Source organism: Python bivittatus, unplaced genomic scaffold, assembly GCF_059951505.1.
Source record: "Python bivittatus isolate LINGU-HERP-01145 unplaced genomic scaffold, Pbiv_v1 ctg000700_np1212, whole genome shotgun sequence".
Lineage (NCBI taxonomy): Eukaryota > Metazoa > Chordata > Lepidosauria > Squamata > Pythonidae > Python > Python bivittatus.
This window is the reverse complement of record NW_028277098.1, coordinates 60,441,032-60,458,203: the sequence shown is the minus strand read 5'-3', so window position 1 is coordinate 60,458,203 and position 17,172 is coordinate 60,441,032. Positions and strand designations below refer to the sequence as shown.

The 17,172-nt window shown below is 40.8% G+C and overlaps 1 protein-coding gene across 4 annotated transcripts in view; it reads right to left on the bottom strand.

The window, feature by feature from the left end:
- Positions 1–10,310, bottom strand: part of ATP2B4 (ATPase plasma membrane Ca2+ transporting 4) — a 166,233-nt gene extending 155,923 nt beyond the window's left edge. For all 4 annotated transcript variants that reach the window (XM_088154284.1, XM_088154280.1, XM_088154281.1 and 1 more), the window contains exon 1: positions 9,798–10,310. The gene's annotated coding sequence lies outside the window, so the exon portion shown is untranslated. The remainder of the gene's footprint in view (positions 1–9,797) is intronic.
- Positions 10,311–17,172: the final 6,862 nt, after the last annotated feature.

Sequence of the window (17,172 nt, the reverse complement as noted above, 5' to 3'; positions counted from 1 at the left end):
TTAGCATAACTAGACATTTCTCATTGGTCCTAATGTCATTGCTTTGTGGCACTACAGTGATGGATTCATAAGTTAATTCTGAAAGCAGCCAAATGTCTGATGCACACCTGTCCATAAATGGTAAAGGGGGAGGAGTTCAACTTTCAAAAAAGATAAATGCCTCAACAGCTCCCTTCCACACTATTTTGATATGCAACTTAGGATCAGAGAAGTTGTCATTCTTGTAGGTCCTTAGATATTGTTTCTCTAATGTAAGGATTACCAGGTAAAAACCAACAGTTCACCTATAAAAGTTGCCCGCTTTATCTTTGTCAATGAATAACTAAAATCACATATTATGTTGCGTTAGTTTGCTTAATCATGGCTTTAATTAAATCACACAACATACTAAATAAATCATAATTTTCACTACAACCTGCTAGGCTAAACTGAAGTGAACTACATTATAGCTTAAGGTGATGTGTGAATCAAGATATTCTCTGTAATCCCCCCTTAAGAATAAAAGAAAAGATCCATGCGTTTTCTCACTAAGAGTATGAGCCATGCAAGAAACTGAGTAATATTTTGATAAGAAGCAGATAAATTGTTTTGATGACATATAAAAGAAACATATCTTTAAATGATATTGCTCCTTCAAGGTTATACATGACCTGGATGGTTGTTTGAGGCAAAATGAGAAGGGAGAAAAAACAGCAATCAGGTTCTTGAAGGTGAACACCACTACCAATATCCCAAGGAAGTTTCATGGGCAAGTTTTAATCAACAAGCCGCTTAAGTCTTGAAACGTTTGTACTGCTTGGGAGCCATGCACAAAGATATCACAGAAGGTATGTGATATTGTGTACCGGGAAACACTTCTTGTGGCACTTCATTGTAGACTAAGCTTTTATTATACCATACATCTTTTGGCATGATGTGTTTCCCGAATTAAAGTATATATTCACAAGTTTGAAGGGGGAGTAACAAACATTACTATTAGAGGGGAATGAAACATAAGACATCAGGGACAGGAAAAATCATCCTGCTAATCAATGGCCAAGTACAAAATAATTGTTGGTCACTAACAGTGCCATTCTTGCACTGGTGAGATATACAGTATATCACATCTGGATCATTCACAGGGAAATTATAGTTCAGCAACATCTGGAAAGTCCTAAGTTCCCCACCCATTCTGTGGATCTTTATCAGCATTAAAAAGAATTACAAACACACATATACAGAGAACAGTTACACAATGAATTATACATTACTTTGGAAAATAGGGCATAATTTACATCCTAGTTAAAAAGTTTGTCAACAAAAACAAAAGAAATCTAAAAGTTTTGACCCAGTGCAGTTAGCAGGGCAGAAAACCAATTTATTACAGTAATATCTGATGTATTTAGTACCACCAAAATTTATTACACTGATAAAGAGGATAAATCCTCTAATATGCCTCACAAGTCAACAACAGACTTAATAAGCCAACATATTAGGGAGGCAGAGAGCATTTCTGCAGCTCATCCTATAACTGGTAGCTGAGCAGTGCTGTTCTTAGTCCATCTGGCCAGTTCCCTGAAATACTAGGCAGGAGAAGGAGTACTGAGATGTTTTTGTTTGGCAAAAAAAGGACAATAATAATAACAATAATGATAGATAAGAATAAAAAAGAAGCTGAAATGAAATAACTTATAATAACAGCAGAAATGGTGGAGAAAAGGGCAAGGGAGATCAGGAATTGGTCAGCACCAGGTGAAGATGAACTGCATGGTTTTTGATTGAAACATCTGACTGGTCTGCACCCACTCACTGCTAAGCAGTTTAACGACACACTGCAAGGAGGTAAAATTGAAGACTGGTTAACATCTGGCAAAACCTACCTAATAATGGAAGATCCAACAAAAGGAGCAACATCAGGCAACTACAGACCAATTACCTGCTAGCCAACAACTTTCAAATTGCTAACTGGTGTGGTAGCTGATGCAGTCCAACAGCATCTAGTTGAAAACAAGCTCTTTCCATCTGAGCAGAAAGGAAACCGCCCAAAACAGCAGAGGGACAAAAGATCAGCTCCTAACTGACAAGATGATTTTAGAAAACTATAAGAGAAGGAAGGCCAACTTGAATATAGCTCGGATTGATCACAAGAAGGCATTTGACTCTCTGACACATGATTGGATAATCAAGTGCCTAGAAATAACAGGAGTCGGTAGAAATATTAGAAGCTTTGTATAAAGATCAATGGCACAATGGAAGACACACTTGCTGGTCAATGGTGATAGACTGGGAGAGGTTAACATCAAGAGAAGAATCTTTCAAGGAGACTCACTATCACCACTACTGTTTGTCATTGCATTGATTCCTCTGTCAACAATGCTGAACAAGTCAGGCCATGGCTATCAAGCATCAAAAACATCTGCCAGGTTATCCCACCTCCTTTACATGGAAGATCTGAAGCTGTATGGAAAAACACTATCTGAAATGGAATCACTGCTCAACACTGTCCAAATATACAGCCAAGATATTGCAGTGGACTTTGGACTGGATATATGTGCCACCCTTACCATCAACAGGGGAAAAACAGTGAAAACTAAAGGAGTCAAGATGCCGAATGCAAATAACATCAAGAGTCTGGATGAAGGAGATCACTACAAATACCTGGGCATCCTTCAGGCTGACAACATCAAGCACACTGAAGTCAAGAAGAAGGTTAGTAATGAATACATCAGAAGAGTGAAGAAGATCTTAAAGTCCAAACTCAGTGGTGGAAATACCATCAAGATGATTAACACCTGGGCAATTCCAGTCATTAGATATACAGCTGGAATAATGGACTGGACTCAAGCAGAACTAGAAGCCCTGGACAGGAAGACCAGAAAAATAATGACAATGAATCATGCCCTTCACCCATGCAGCAAAACTGACAGACACTACTTACCAAGGAGCATAGGTAGGCATGGAATGTTACAAGTACATCAGACAGTTGAAGAAGAAGAAAGGGCATTGGAAGAATATCTGAAGGACAGTGTAGAAAATGTACTGAAGCTAGTACACTATGAAGGCTTATTGAATACCAGAGACCAAACTGGCCTATAAGAAAGACCAAATGAAGAACAGAAAAGAGACATGGCAAGGCAAAATATTACATGGCCAGTACACAAAAAAACTAGCAGGCAAAGCAGATAACAAGAAGACTTGGCAATGCCTAAGAGCAGGAAAGTTGAAGAAAGAGACAGAGAGGCTAATTCTGGCTGCACAAGATCAAGTCTTAAAAACAAATGCACATAAAGCTAGAATTGAGAAGACAGCAACACTCAGCAAATGCCGCCTCTGCAAAGAAGCTGAAGAAACAGTGGACCACCTAGTTAGCTGCTGCAAGAAGTTCATAGAGACTGACTACAAACAACGGCATGACAAAGTAGCAACAATGGCACACTGGAATATCTGCAAGAAATACCATTTGCCCGCAAGCAAGAAGAGAAGAGAAAGAACTGGAGAAAATCACAAAATATAAAGACTTGCAAATAGAAATAGAATGACTGTGGCAAAAGAAAGCAAAGATAGTACCAATAGTAATAGGCGCTTTGGGTGCAATCCCAAAACGTTTGGAGCACCACTTGAACACCATCAGCATTGACAAAATCACCATCAGTCATTTGCAAAAGGCAGCTTTACTTGGAACAGCTTATATCCTGCGACAATACCTTTAGCACCATCAAACAACATCTGCTTATCCAGGTCCTTGGGAAGGACTTGATGGGTTGAAAACAATGCCAAATCCAGTCTAAATATCTGGCTGACTGTGCAACCAACCATAATAATACCTACTAGCTTCTCAATCTTTGGATAATAAGGATGACCAAATCTCTGAACTGTGAACAGACTAACATTCTTTGACACATTTCACTTTTTCCTTTCATTGCTATTCTTGTACTTCTCTTCAATAATTACTTGTCACAAATGGTTTATCTTATTGCAAAAATCACTAAAATATCACTGAATTTTATCATGTGGCCTTAAGCAAGTCATTATTTTTCACCCTATATTTCCTCACAAGAATGTTGTGAGACCAGAAGACTATTCTGAGCTTTTTGGAGGAAGAACAAGATGCACATGTAAGAAAATAAATGATATTGATGTTCTAGAAACACATTAGGGGCAAAGTGATCCCCCTCAAAGTTTAAAAAAAATTATGCACAAGTAGTCTAGAAGAACATGTCTTGTTATAAATAAAATATATAGAGTTTCAATAACTAAAGAGAAGACAGAGAATAACATTTGATTTCCATCTAAGCTAGTCATCAAAAGTATGCCTATGCCATTCTATATCTCTTCAAATGGACACAAGCTGTTGGATGATAAAATTGGGACAGTGATCAGAAAACATACTGATAGATTACAGATGCACACATCATGCTAAATTATGATTTGCTTAACCACAAGTAAGCCAAAATTGGCTGGGGTCACAAAATATGCTAAGGCAAATTCAAACAAAGCATATTTTGGTAGCACAATGTGTCAAGCCAGCTTGTGCCTACTTTTTATGCAATAATACCTAGCTAACTGTTAAGGAAAACAAGCAACACCAATGGCTGCAGCATTTTCTACATTAGTATAATTAGCAGTATAACTGCTAAATCCCTCCCCATGAGAAATATACCAACTGATGCAAGAAAGACAGATGCCTATATTTAATCACAGCATTTGAAGTAAATGGCTAATAAAAAAAAAGTCCACACTAACTAATAGCATTCAAGGTTTCTTGGAGGGCTAACAGAAAGCTATTCAAAATTGCCAAGTAGCAATGGTTTCCTCTCTCACATAATACCCCCTCTCTCACATAATACCCCTATCATACACAGTTGAGTCAGAGACCAGACCAAAAGGAATATATTCCACATGATTACATATATGATAGCTTCATTGATTTAAATCAGATTTTGCACAAGGACAATTAGCAAAGAATTTGTGATCTACACAATTTCCAGAGTTCTTCTAATAGAAGAGCAATCTTTCCACAAAGAAAGAGTGGGCATCTGGGTTTGAACTCCAAGCTGTGTGGGTGAATTTCTATACACAGGTATAAAAGAGACAAGAATTGACCAAAGTCAGTACTATAAGTAAAGTTTTAAGCGTGAGCTTGCTACAACTCCACAGTGCTGAAAGCAGTTTTATATTCAGGGATCTGCCAATGACTTAGGAGTTCTGAGCCACCTCAGATGCAGCTTTGTAGAGCTATATATTAAACTCAATGTACAAAACTTAAAACCTGGATGCTACTTCATGCCTCAGTATTAAACCCCCACCCCCCAATATAGCACTGCATAACGTTAAGAAACAAAATCTAGATATGCTCAAAATCCTCAGATCCTAGGCATTCATAAGATTGTAACATTTTTCCCTAGACTCAAGTATGTGGATGACTGAGGCTAAGATGAGTCATGCTGGTGACTACTGAGGTGTGGTGAGCTTTTACAAACTGGCAGGTTGATATGATACAAACTAGGAAACATGCTAAAAATCCCACTGAGAAGAAAATCAACATTACAGAAGACTCACACTCCTAGAACCTGTTAACTTCTAATGCTGCCAACCCACTACAGCTTGCTCATCCAACATCCATAGCTAGTCAGTTCCTTTTTGGCCAGCCCTGTCACTGCACCTTCATGGTGATATGTCCTACCCTTTTGCAGACTCTTCAGCTGTGACTTCTTACAGCCTCCATGTCCCAATTCTGTCTTGTGCCGACTCTGCCAAAGACCTACTGCAGCTGTAACTTCATGCTACCAAACTCCAGATATATAAAGTCTTTCATTCAACCTCTTAAACTTCAATGTATAAATCACTGAGGGCTGACCTTGAGTCTGAAACAAAAGCAGCTCCTTTTATCTTTAGGGTTGTTTTTAGAAAAGAACACACAGACACACAACTAATTCCTGGCTTTCCCCTTTCCTGCACAAGGAATGGTGGTAGATAGGGCTGGGCTGCACCATTTGAAGCAGCAGTTAACAGACTATAGTTACATCCAGAGAAGCCAGGAGACTCCCACAAATTCCCCTTCCAGCTTCTTAGAGGGAGAAACATTTTTGATGTTTTTCACTGATGATTCTGAATAAATTCAACCTGTCAGAGCATTAGAACTCTTTTCTTCCTGAACTTCACTGAAGGCACGCACAACTGAAATGCAGCAGACTCAGCACAGCTCTATGGACACTGAGCAAACATATAGCAGCGAGAGAGGAGGGGCTACAAATGCCAGGACTGCAGGAGCAGGAAGACCCCCAAAGCAAGTGGGAGGGAAGGAAGCAATTCCACCAACCCAGTCCATTCCCCAGCAGTGATTCACTAACAGATGGGTGCTTCCCCCAAATGAGATTCTGCTTTACCCTCAGGGGGCTGGCAGGAAGCCAGGCAAGATTATCTTGGTGCTAGTGGGGGAAGGCAGGAACTCGGGTAGTCCCATCTGCTTTCAAGCCATTTGGCAGCCCCTGTTATCAGCTGTGATAGACTGCAGAGATTCTGCACAGCTACCCAAAGGAGTTCCTGGGGTCAGCTGCAGGGAGGGTGGAGGCAGGGAGGAGGAAGTAGGAGGTAACTGCATAGGGCGGAAAGTATCTCCTAGAAACAACATCCCCCACCCAATGTGAAAAATAAGCCTCATTACGTTTTATAGGCTGCACTCCAGGCATATAAGAAGGTCCATTTAATATGCAGAGAATTGTTTCTCTAGTCACTAGTATGTCCTTCAAGGCCCTTCTCCACTTCCCCCCCAAATGCTGCTTTTCTAGTGATGAAATCAAACCTCATCAGTTCATGATACAAGACTGTACTATTGTATGTAACAATTGGAAATAAGAAAATAAAAATCCCCAGCTTATGTTACAAACCTTATTATATGTGTTTCTTACTCTTTATTGTCTCAATCTACCATATTCTCCTTGAATTTTAGGCAGGCATTCAAGATTGCTTAACAAAGAACAGTTTACTTCTTAAATCTGATCTGAGTAGTTAAAAAGTACCAGAATACTGTGTCACTGCTTTCTTCCCACCCTTATTCTACAGCGAGAATTTGTAATTTGTACAAGGTTTATGTCGAAGAAATACAAATGTATGTACCTCAGTAAAGTGGAGCAATGTGTAAACAAAAGAATGGTTCAGGGCAGGATGGGGTGTGGAAGAGATAGTCCCTTCAAATTATGGATGCTTATTAGTAGCAGAACAAGTTACACAAGCATGGCCTTTCTCTCACTTTTCTTCTTCACCTGTTCACATTTATGCAGGCATAGCTCCAGCTTGCTTCCATCTTGGGCCTGCCTGCTGCATCCCTTTTTTTGAATAGGATTGGCCCTTCTGAGAACCGTCTCTTTCTGCCTTCCAGCAGAAAAACTGTCCTTCTTTTGCCAATCTAATTCCTGGAATGGGAGCAGAAAGAGGTGCTGCTGGGCCTGGGCTCACAAGCAGAAGCAAGAGCAGTATCTGGAATTGAGAGTTCACTGGTGCCAATGCAAGTTGTTTTCCTAAACGGATTCCCTGTATTTGGGGGAGAGGGCAGAGAAGTGGGGAGAGAACTATGTGCTTGAGATATACTATGACCCCAGATAGTGCATTACAGTATGCTTCCACAATAGCACCTGGTGGCTTCTTCAGCATGTGCCCTGTGTTTGGTAAGGAAAACGCTACACATGCCCCCATCTCTTGGCAAGCTCCTTTAGTCTCCGGTAGGCTGTCTAGTTCTTGTTCTACCCTACCCCCTACCCTTTGATCTCCAGTTCAAAACTTTCTGCCCTTTCCTAGCTTCTGGTTTCCCTGGCTTCACTCTTTCTTTCCAAATTTTCCAGACTTTACTTCTTTTTCCACCACTCACTCATTATTTTGAACCTATCCTTTTATTCTGAGTTCAACATATTAATGTTAATCAATGATAAGTGGATGGGATCTCCAGTCAAAGAGGAATCTGAAGGAGGACTGAGTGGGAATTGGAGATGGTTTCTAATTTGCTATTGGCTTGCTTCTGGATTAGTGCTCTGCCAAATTTTTGAAATTCCATTTTTGATGTAAAACCTAAGTAGAGAAAGAGAGGAGAAATGGCTCATCAAAAAAGCCTTCCAGCCACTATTTTCCCCCTTCTTTTCACACCTGCTCAAAGCCATAGTAAACTAATTATAAACAGAAGAGGAATCTTCTTTGGGAAGATATGGGGATGGGGAGCTGATTAATTGAGCAATTGGCTTTAGTGGGGATCATTCAAAAAGGTAATTGGATGCCTCTGCCTTGCAAGCAGTTTAAAAAAATCCTAGCCATTACTTAAAATTTGCAGGCAGAAATTAGCATATGCATATTTTATCATTCCCAATTTTTTTTTAGGCAACCAACACTCCTGCTCCACACGCCCGTTTTATAACACAGGCTCCCAAATCCCCCTTGTTGGGGCTGCTGACCACGGCTAGCACCCGTACGGCGAAAAGGGAGGGGTCGGCTCTCCGTCTCGCCGCGCCCCTTGGAGGCGACTGATTAGCTGGCATTTCTCCGCTTCCCCCCCATTCCCTCCACCCGCCTTCTGCATCTGTCCGTCTGGCAGTCAGCAGTCCATTTGTCAGCGCGGAACAGGAGACCCTGCCCGCCGCCGAAGAGGGCGGGTGGAAGGATCGAGCCTTCTCCTGCCCAACTGAAGGTCTAAACGGTCTTTGGCACACAGACCCAGTCCTGTGCTCCCCACCGGTAAATAATCAGGTTACTGTGCTAAAGCCCAGGAGGCTGTACGCAGCGCACCAAATACGCTGGAGCTGCACAGCCTTTCCACTTGGCTTGCTTTTCGTCATTCGAGCTAAACACAACCCCGAGGCTCAAAAACGGAACGGGGTCTTCCCTTGGACGAGGAACTGTCCTCGCAGCTCCGGCAGTCCAGCTCCGCGTATTTTGCGACTAAACTGCGCTGGCAGATTCCGTTCCTCCTCCTTTCGACAGCCCCGTCCCGTTTAACGATTTCATCCGCACACCAGCTAGATCGTTTCTTCGCGTCAGGAATTCTCCGCCGCCTTTCCCCTCCCCAACCACCTTTGCTAACAGAGAAGTGTTGTAATATTGAGGGTGTAGACTTGTCAAGGCGACTCAGGCAGATAAACCTATCAGGGGCGACCATTCCCCCGTCCGGTGGTTCAGCATGCAACGAGGATCAGCAGCAAGAACGTTTTTTAAAAGTTACGTTTCAACACGACCAGGGTGGGGAAAAGGGAAATCAACAGTAGAAAACAAGCTCGTTAATGTCTGCTTCCCTCTTGATTTTTTAAAATTCATGAGTAAGTACCATCAACCATTTCATATTCTATGAAACCCTACTCAAAACAGATCGAACTTCAGACACTCACGAAAGTCCGAATATATTTTTCAATAGTTTTGCATTCCTTATCCCTGCACACGTTTTCGATTGTTCTGTTTTACGTTTCTGTAAACGCAGGGAATACCCTGAATTTTCCACAGCTAATTATAGCCGCAAAACTCTAGCCTTGTCCTCCTCCCCCACCCCCACGGAAGTTAAAAAAAAAAAATCGGGCTGAGGATATTTTGGAGAAAAATCCTCCAGTCGCCCTTCGATTCCCCGGCAAAAAGCAGTTTCAATTAAATTCCCGTCTACTCCACCCAACTCTGTCTTTCGCTTTTCTCCCGTCCCCCCTCCCCCAAGTTTGCTTTCTACCAACGAGCACTAGAAGCAGGCGTGGGTGATAACGCTTGCAACACTTTCCTGTGCCCTGCTGCTTATTTCCTCGATCGGAAGGCAAAGCAGCCGAATCCCAACCAGCTCCTAGGAAAGAGCAAAATACCTGGTTTGCGGTTGCCCCTGGAGTGGGAGACGAGCAGACAGGAAGGGGCTCTTTCTAGACAAGCAGACAATCCACCCAGCCGCAGCTCCAAGTTGACGGCCTCGGGAACAGCGTGCAGCGAGCAAGCGACCGGAGCAACGGCTTTTGCGCGATCGCGGCGACTCACGGGCAGCGACGAGTGCCACTGATTTCCCTCCACCTCCAGTAATCCAGGCTTCCACAGTCTGGGAAACCCCTCTGGATTTCCATAAGGGGAGGACGGAAGGGGAGGGGAAACCTTGGAGAGCTACTCGATTTCCGATTCTGCCGACCTCCTCCTGAAGTTTAGAACAAGCCACGAGCCGGAGAAGGGGCAAAATGACTTGCTCGTCCTATAAAGGGCTCGAGTCGGGGATCTTAAAACTCTGCGGCGTCTACTCTAAGGAAACAGACGGTCCCTCAGACAGCACGCCTCGCTTTCTTTTTTTCCCCCCCGTCTGTTTAACCCTCCGCGAGTTGAGTCCCTTCTGCACTGAGCCGTGGAAGCTTAAGAAAATGTTCGTCATGGTAACACCACTGCCTAGTCCTGCCAGATTCACCCCCAGCCTCCAGAGAAGGAGGAGCTCTGTTAAGGTGGTTTCAAGCGCAGTAGGCCCCGGCCTGGGACTTGGCTTTTTTAAGGGGGAGAGAAAAGGTGTTTCCAGAAGAGCGCCGGGGCTTTTGCTCTGCGCGCTGCGGGGGCGGGAGGGAGACGCAGAGAGAAAGAAATTGGGAGTAAAACAATAGAGCAAGGCCTTGTTTCCTTCGTGTGTGGGCCCGAGAGGCGAAGTGGATTAAACACCAATGCTTTTTTGGGGGTGGGTGGGTGGGGGGAGAGAGAGAGACGTGAAGCTTTTATTAGAAGTTGCTATTCTCTTTCAACCACGTTAAGTTCTTCCTCTCAGGCTTTCTAACAGCAAGCAGATCCATATGATTAAAAAGGTACAAACCCCCTGCAGTCAAGGGTGACTCCACCTGGTGACTACATGAGCACATTCCTGCAGCTTTCTTAGCAGCAGTATTTGATATCAAAGACTTCGGGCAGAGAAAGGCATTTTAATGGATGCATGCATTTTTTAAGTTTATTTTAATAGATGCTTTTTCAGTATTTCCATCTATCCTCCAGCAATTCTTGCACTATCAAGTATGCACATACCATATGCAACATTTATTCTCTATCTTGATCACCAGAGAGAAATTGATTACTAGGGCGTAAACCAACCAGATTTTAACCTCTTTTTAAATTTTTTAAAAACTCACCCAGCAGGTAAAGAAATACAGCTTTGTCGTATTCCATAACTGAATCATTTAATGATACAAAAATTTAAGAAAACAAGCTAAATTGGTTATAAATTGCAAAATTCAAAATATAATCCTGTGCTTTGAAATGAAAACTCTAACTTCTCCATTAATCCAAGTCCAATAATTTCAGTAGGAGTACAGATGAACCATCTGTGTGCAACTTTTTATATCAGCTGCATCATTTCCTGTTACAGATACCAAAGGCAGCTGTGCAATCTCAGGAAAGATGCAGCTGCTTTAAAGAGTTGCAGACAGCTGCCACATACCTCACCCATACTATCTGAAGCAGTTTTTTTGGATCAGATCCGAAGTACACACCCCTGTGGGCTAGTGTGTGTGTGTGTGTGTGTGTGTGTGTGTGTGTGTGTATGGGAGATTCTTGCAGGCTATTCATCAGCTATTCATCAGCTGGAAAGCTGAAAAAGTACCCTGGAAGAGGGCAATGGCAAATCTCTTCTGAGTTCTGCCAAGAAAACTACATGGAGGACAAGTCAGCAGGAATCAAGAAATCTTTAGCTTTTTAAAAAAAAAAATTAAGCTAGCCCAGTCAACCAACAGCCCAGACAAGCAGCAGTCAAACATTACCATGATACCAGCTCAGTACTAAGAGTGGCAGTGGCAACACACTCTGAAAAACATCAGCTACCTGATAGGGCAGCCCCTCACATTGCTTAATGATAGGGCTCGTCCTGCACAAAAGTGCTGAGCCTGGTCCTGGTGTTTACAAAGTTATACCTTAACTTTAAATTTCTAGAAGGCTTATGAAAAGGTTCCTTTTTTTAATAGCATAAAACAACTACCTTTAGTTGTGCCATGGAGAGGACAGACATTAACTCCATGAGTTGAATGGGTCTTAACGTATCCCACCCTGTGTATAAGTTCCCATAAGTATGCACTCAAAAAGGTCAGGTTTCTGTGATATAATCAAGGGACAATGGCAACATCAACTTTACCACTGATTTCAATGGCAAAGTTAAAGACGTGCATAAGTGCTTCCCAGTGAAACGAACAAAAAGACTGTTTATGCTGAATCACATTTTAGCCTAGTTTGTAGTTTGTGGCCTAGTCTCTTGCGGTTGAATGTTCTGTGGGTTGTACACCTCCTGAAAAATGGGTTAATTGGGTAAACTTAATTGGTTAAGGTAACATGCAAGCCAGACTATGCAATTTTTTAATTCTTGTTTTCTGAAAAGAACTCATTGAATCTCATGAAAAGAAAATCTGAGTAAGAACTGACCACCAAATCAAAGCAGCACCTGAAAAACTCATCCAAAGTAAGGATTCCTTTCTGATGATTACCTGTACTGTAGGCTGTAATTATTGTAGGTAGCTATAATAGCATGACCAAGGGAAATGAAAGGGGAAATGTCAAAGAAACAAAGATCCTTTTAAAAAGAACAAGTCATATCTGTGTCTGAAAAAAAAGTTCATATAAGATTAAAAAGGGAAGAGAATAGGGGAGAAATGCAAACGTATTGCTTCCTCCTGCCTATACAGTATATGGAAAGTCCCTAAGGGTTATGCTGGGACAGCATTGTGAAAATTAGGCCAGAAGGAAGGCCTATAAGGATTTGTTTTATGTATGCACTACATCAATAACTCCTGCAAGGATTTACAATTCTTCCACTTACTTTTTTTTCTTTCTAAATTGAGGTAAGCTCTAATGGTGCTAATACAAGGAGAGGTATATCACACCTGCAGTGTACATCCAACTCAGAAACTTTTATTTGGTTATGATACAATAAAGTTAATGTAGATTTCAAAAATCCATTATGTTGGAAGTGCCACATTAAGAATATGGAACAAATGTAAACTCGGGCTGTGCCTGAAAATACCTTTATTGGTCTCAGCATAAGAAGCATTTTATGGAAAAGAAACAGTGGGCAAAGAGAAATGGTTAACATATCAAAAAACTTTAGTACAGGAACAGGGGGAACTTAAGATGAAGTCAAGAGAACAATTGATGGCAGAGGGATTTAGTTTTCAATGGTTTTCATATGCACAATTAAGAGAAAGATTTAATGTAGACAAAAAGGTAACGAACTGAGCAACATAAGGCGAGATTTAAAATCGAATTATGTACAAATGATGAACATTTAATTGCTAAAATGTATAAACCTTCGGTTGAGATTCAAAATGGAAGAAGAACAAGTTAAAGAGTGCATGAGAAAACGGGCTAAGAATTTTGGTTATAATATACAGATGGAGCAATGGGAAAGATTGTGGTTAAAAGGACTGAAATTCACATTGTGTTATAATTTAAAAGAGAACTTCTATAAAATGATATACCATTGGTATATGACACCAGAGAAATTATCTAAGATGTATCAAGGTACTTCTAGTCAATGTTGAAAATGTGAAAAACATGAAGGGACATTTTACCATGCACGGTGGACTTGTGAAAAAGAAAAAAAAGGAGGGGGATACAAATACATGCAATGATGCAAAAAAAATTTAAGGATTAATATTCAAATGAAACCAGATTTTTTTTTTTTAATTGGGACTTATGGATAGCCAGTTAGAAAAGACTCGGGGAAGACTGGTTTTGTACATGGAATTGCAGTAAGACTATTATATGCACAATGATAGAGAAATATTGAAATAACCACAATGGAGGATTGGATTGTGAAGATGGTGGTATTCACAGAAATGGCAAAATGGGCCTGCTTGATCACGGATAAAACAATAAATACTTTTTTAAAAAGACTGGGAACTCTTTACAGACTTTTTGCTGAAAACAGGAAAAAAATGAAATGGCGATTTCTGGATTTGCTGATTAAAAAGGATTGAATATGGGATGGAAGGGGACTACATAATGTAATTTTAAAGAGGGAGGAGGGATACTACATTTGTAACTGCTGTTACAAAGATCATAAGTCGCTTCTTTAGTTATCTTTTTTTTCTTTTTCTATCTGTGCTGTTCTTTGTACTTTTTCATTTATCTTTTTCTCCTTAACTTTTCTTTATATATTTTCATGTTTATCTTTTTTTACTTATGTAAAAATCTTTAATAAAAATTATATATAAAAAAAGAAACTTTGACTTGGTTCATGCATTACACTAAGCCATAATGTGGCTTTCTTGTTTGTGACATAGCATGGGGGAGATGGGCAGCATGTAAATTTAAAAATAAATAAATAAATAGGATGTTATGTCAACCCAGCCATAGTAGCATATGAATCATGGTTTATGGTTTAATCTGCTGTGTGAAGCAATCAAGTTTGGTTTATTCAACAAACCATGGCTTAGCATTAGATGTGAACCAGGTTTTAATGTATCAATCAAGACCACATTTTAAGGGAGAAGCTGGTTTGAACTCTGCTTTTGATTATATGTAATAGGTCAGTCAAATTTATGAAACAGAACCTGTGGTTATGCACACTTGCTATCTTGTGACCTCTTTCCACTGAGTACAATCTTTCCACTCAAGGCCAGAATAGAAATGGATGTCATATGAAAGCATTCACATTTCATATGATTCATTAGAAAGAAAGCACAGTTCTCTATCCAAGGGATATGTGACAGATGATATATGGTAAATATAAGTTAATTCCCAAAATGATTGGGAAGATTTCATTGATGCAAAAATTGCTGATGTTAGAAACAAACTGATGGCATAGAGAAGCAGTGTGAAACTGGCTGAGTTCATACACCATGCTTAGCCAAAATGTTGTTTCCTTGTTTGTAACTTCACATACTTTGGGAATCCAGCCAGTAAGCCTGTGAATCAAGGCTTATAGTTTAATGTATCAACCCAGCCAGTTGTGGTTTATTCATTAAGTCATAGTTATTTCCTTATGGATTGCTATATTGTGAAATATGTATTTTACACAGGGAAAAGGAAGCTCTTACGGGAGGTGAAAGACCCTTTGTACTTCCTTCCTGTAGTTCCACTTCTACCTCAGTTTAGCCACCTTCCCTCATCATGAATCCTTTTGGCTGAAGGAGATCATGGCTTTGCTTTCTGCTATATCTCCAGAAGATTGTATAATTCTAGTCACATGATATTATCTCTCTTTTTCTGGACAGGCATCTTAGGCCAGAAGTAGAATACTGTATAAGGCAGAAATTCAGCTATGCTTCTTTTTCCTAGAACTCTTGCAGGAAAGGTTGCAACATTTGGGTTTCTGCATGCCATGAATCTGTTAAAGACCAAGCTTGTTTGAGGGCATCTACTAGCAAATGCTGTTGAGTAGGGGAGAGAAACTTGCTAAGGCCTGCTGTTGAGCCTTTAATAGCAGTTTGCTCTGCAAAAATCAAGAAAAGATACACACATTACAATTCCCTAGTGCCTTTAAATCAGGCTGCTGTTAAAAGCATTGGAACAGGAGGCTGGTAAATTTTTGGCAGCTTTAACTGCTTTTGTGTTATACTAGTGATAACTACTGTGGTTTCATAGAAGAAAAAAAATTGCACCAGAGGATATAACTTTCCATTACTGTAGAATTATGATCAAAAGAGTATCATCCGGCGAAAGGTCTTCCATACTTGCACCTTCTTTGATTCGTCCACTTTTGTTCTGGGTAACTTCCTGTGTCCAGGTTTTTCACATTGATTTATAATTTCATAGCTATCCCTACTTAGACACTGTGGGATCTCTTTGAAGCTTTCTACTAGCCCCTTTGGCTCTTTCAACTTGGTAGTTGCTTCCTTTGTTCAGCTAAGAATTATCTGAATATGTGCACCAAACACACTGGACTTGAGTACTCCGAACCCTGGCACATGGCAGCAACCATCACACCAGGTTGCATGAACACATGGGTGTGAGGAGACTGGGAGAGCTGCTGTTTGAACAATCATTGAAGAAAAGAATAGACAAATTCTATCAGTTTGCAGATTTTATATTACAGTGGAACCTCGGTTTACGAACTTAATTCGTTCTGTGATTCTGGTCACACCCCGAATTGGTCGCAACCCGAAGGAAATTTCCCCATAAGGTTCAATGTAATTACCGTTAATCCGTTCTGGCGTGGAGGACAGGGAGGCGGCTATTGCTTGGAGGGAGAGCCCCCCCCCATGACCACGTGTCAGGGGTGGAAAATGGCCGCGGACCACATGTCAGGGGTGGAAAAATGGCCGCGGACCACGTGTCAGGGGCGGAAAAATGGCCGTGGACCACGTCAGGGGCGGAAAAATGGCCACGGACCACGTGTCAGGGGTAGAAAATGGCCGCGGACGTGTCGGGAGGAAAAATGGCCGCGGACCGTGTCACGGGAGGGAAAATGGCCGCGTATCCTGTTCGTACCCCGAGGCGGAGTTCGCAAACCGAGGTAAATTTTTGTGGCCGGAGCTGGTCGTAACCCGAAAAGTTCGTTAACAGAGCCGTTCGTAACCCGAGGTACCACTGTATATCATTGCAAAGCAGCGCTAGATAAATCTCTCAATTTGGATTTTCCCAGTTTCTCATTTCTCCTTGTTCATTCTGTCCTATTTTGGTACCTTTTGCAGTTTTGTTAAATTAATTCAAAAATCAAAATGTATTTTCATGATTTTTCTACTAATCTATTTTGTGTGTACTATTTGCATCATTTCCCTTAATCTAATATCATTTTCCTTAATCTAATTTGATTTTGTGCACAGTTTCTCCTAATTTATGCATTAAAAACACCCATTTCCTGTGCATTTTACCTTTTAGTTGCAAAGTGCAGCATATAGTCTGGAAAAGTGTACATTTGTGAATTTGGTTAGCTGGTATATGACCATAATAAAGATATGATTTGATTTGAAGTTTGCATTCATTCTTGCATTCATTGCATTTGCAAACTGTGCAAACATCTTCCCCCAAATTAGTGCAAATTTCTGGTATGTTGTTTCAAGCTGTCAGATAACAGCTGCAGCTGCAACAACAACCAAAACCTGTAAGTAAGAGGAATGAGGACAGGGTTTATGATTTTAATAGCAATACGTGATAGATTTCTTTTCTCCTCCTCGCAATTTCCTTACTAGTTCAGACTTTTAAAAAAAATCTTTGCATGGTAAGCAGTTTTTCTATACAACATGCTTTGCATTTGACCATGTTGAGGGTTTTTTTAAATCTAAATTCTGTAAATATATA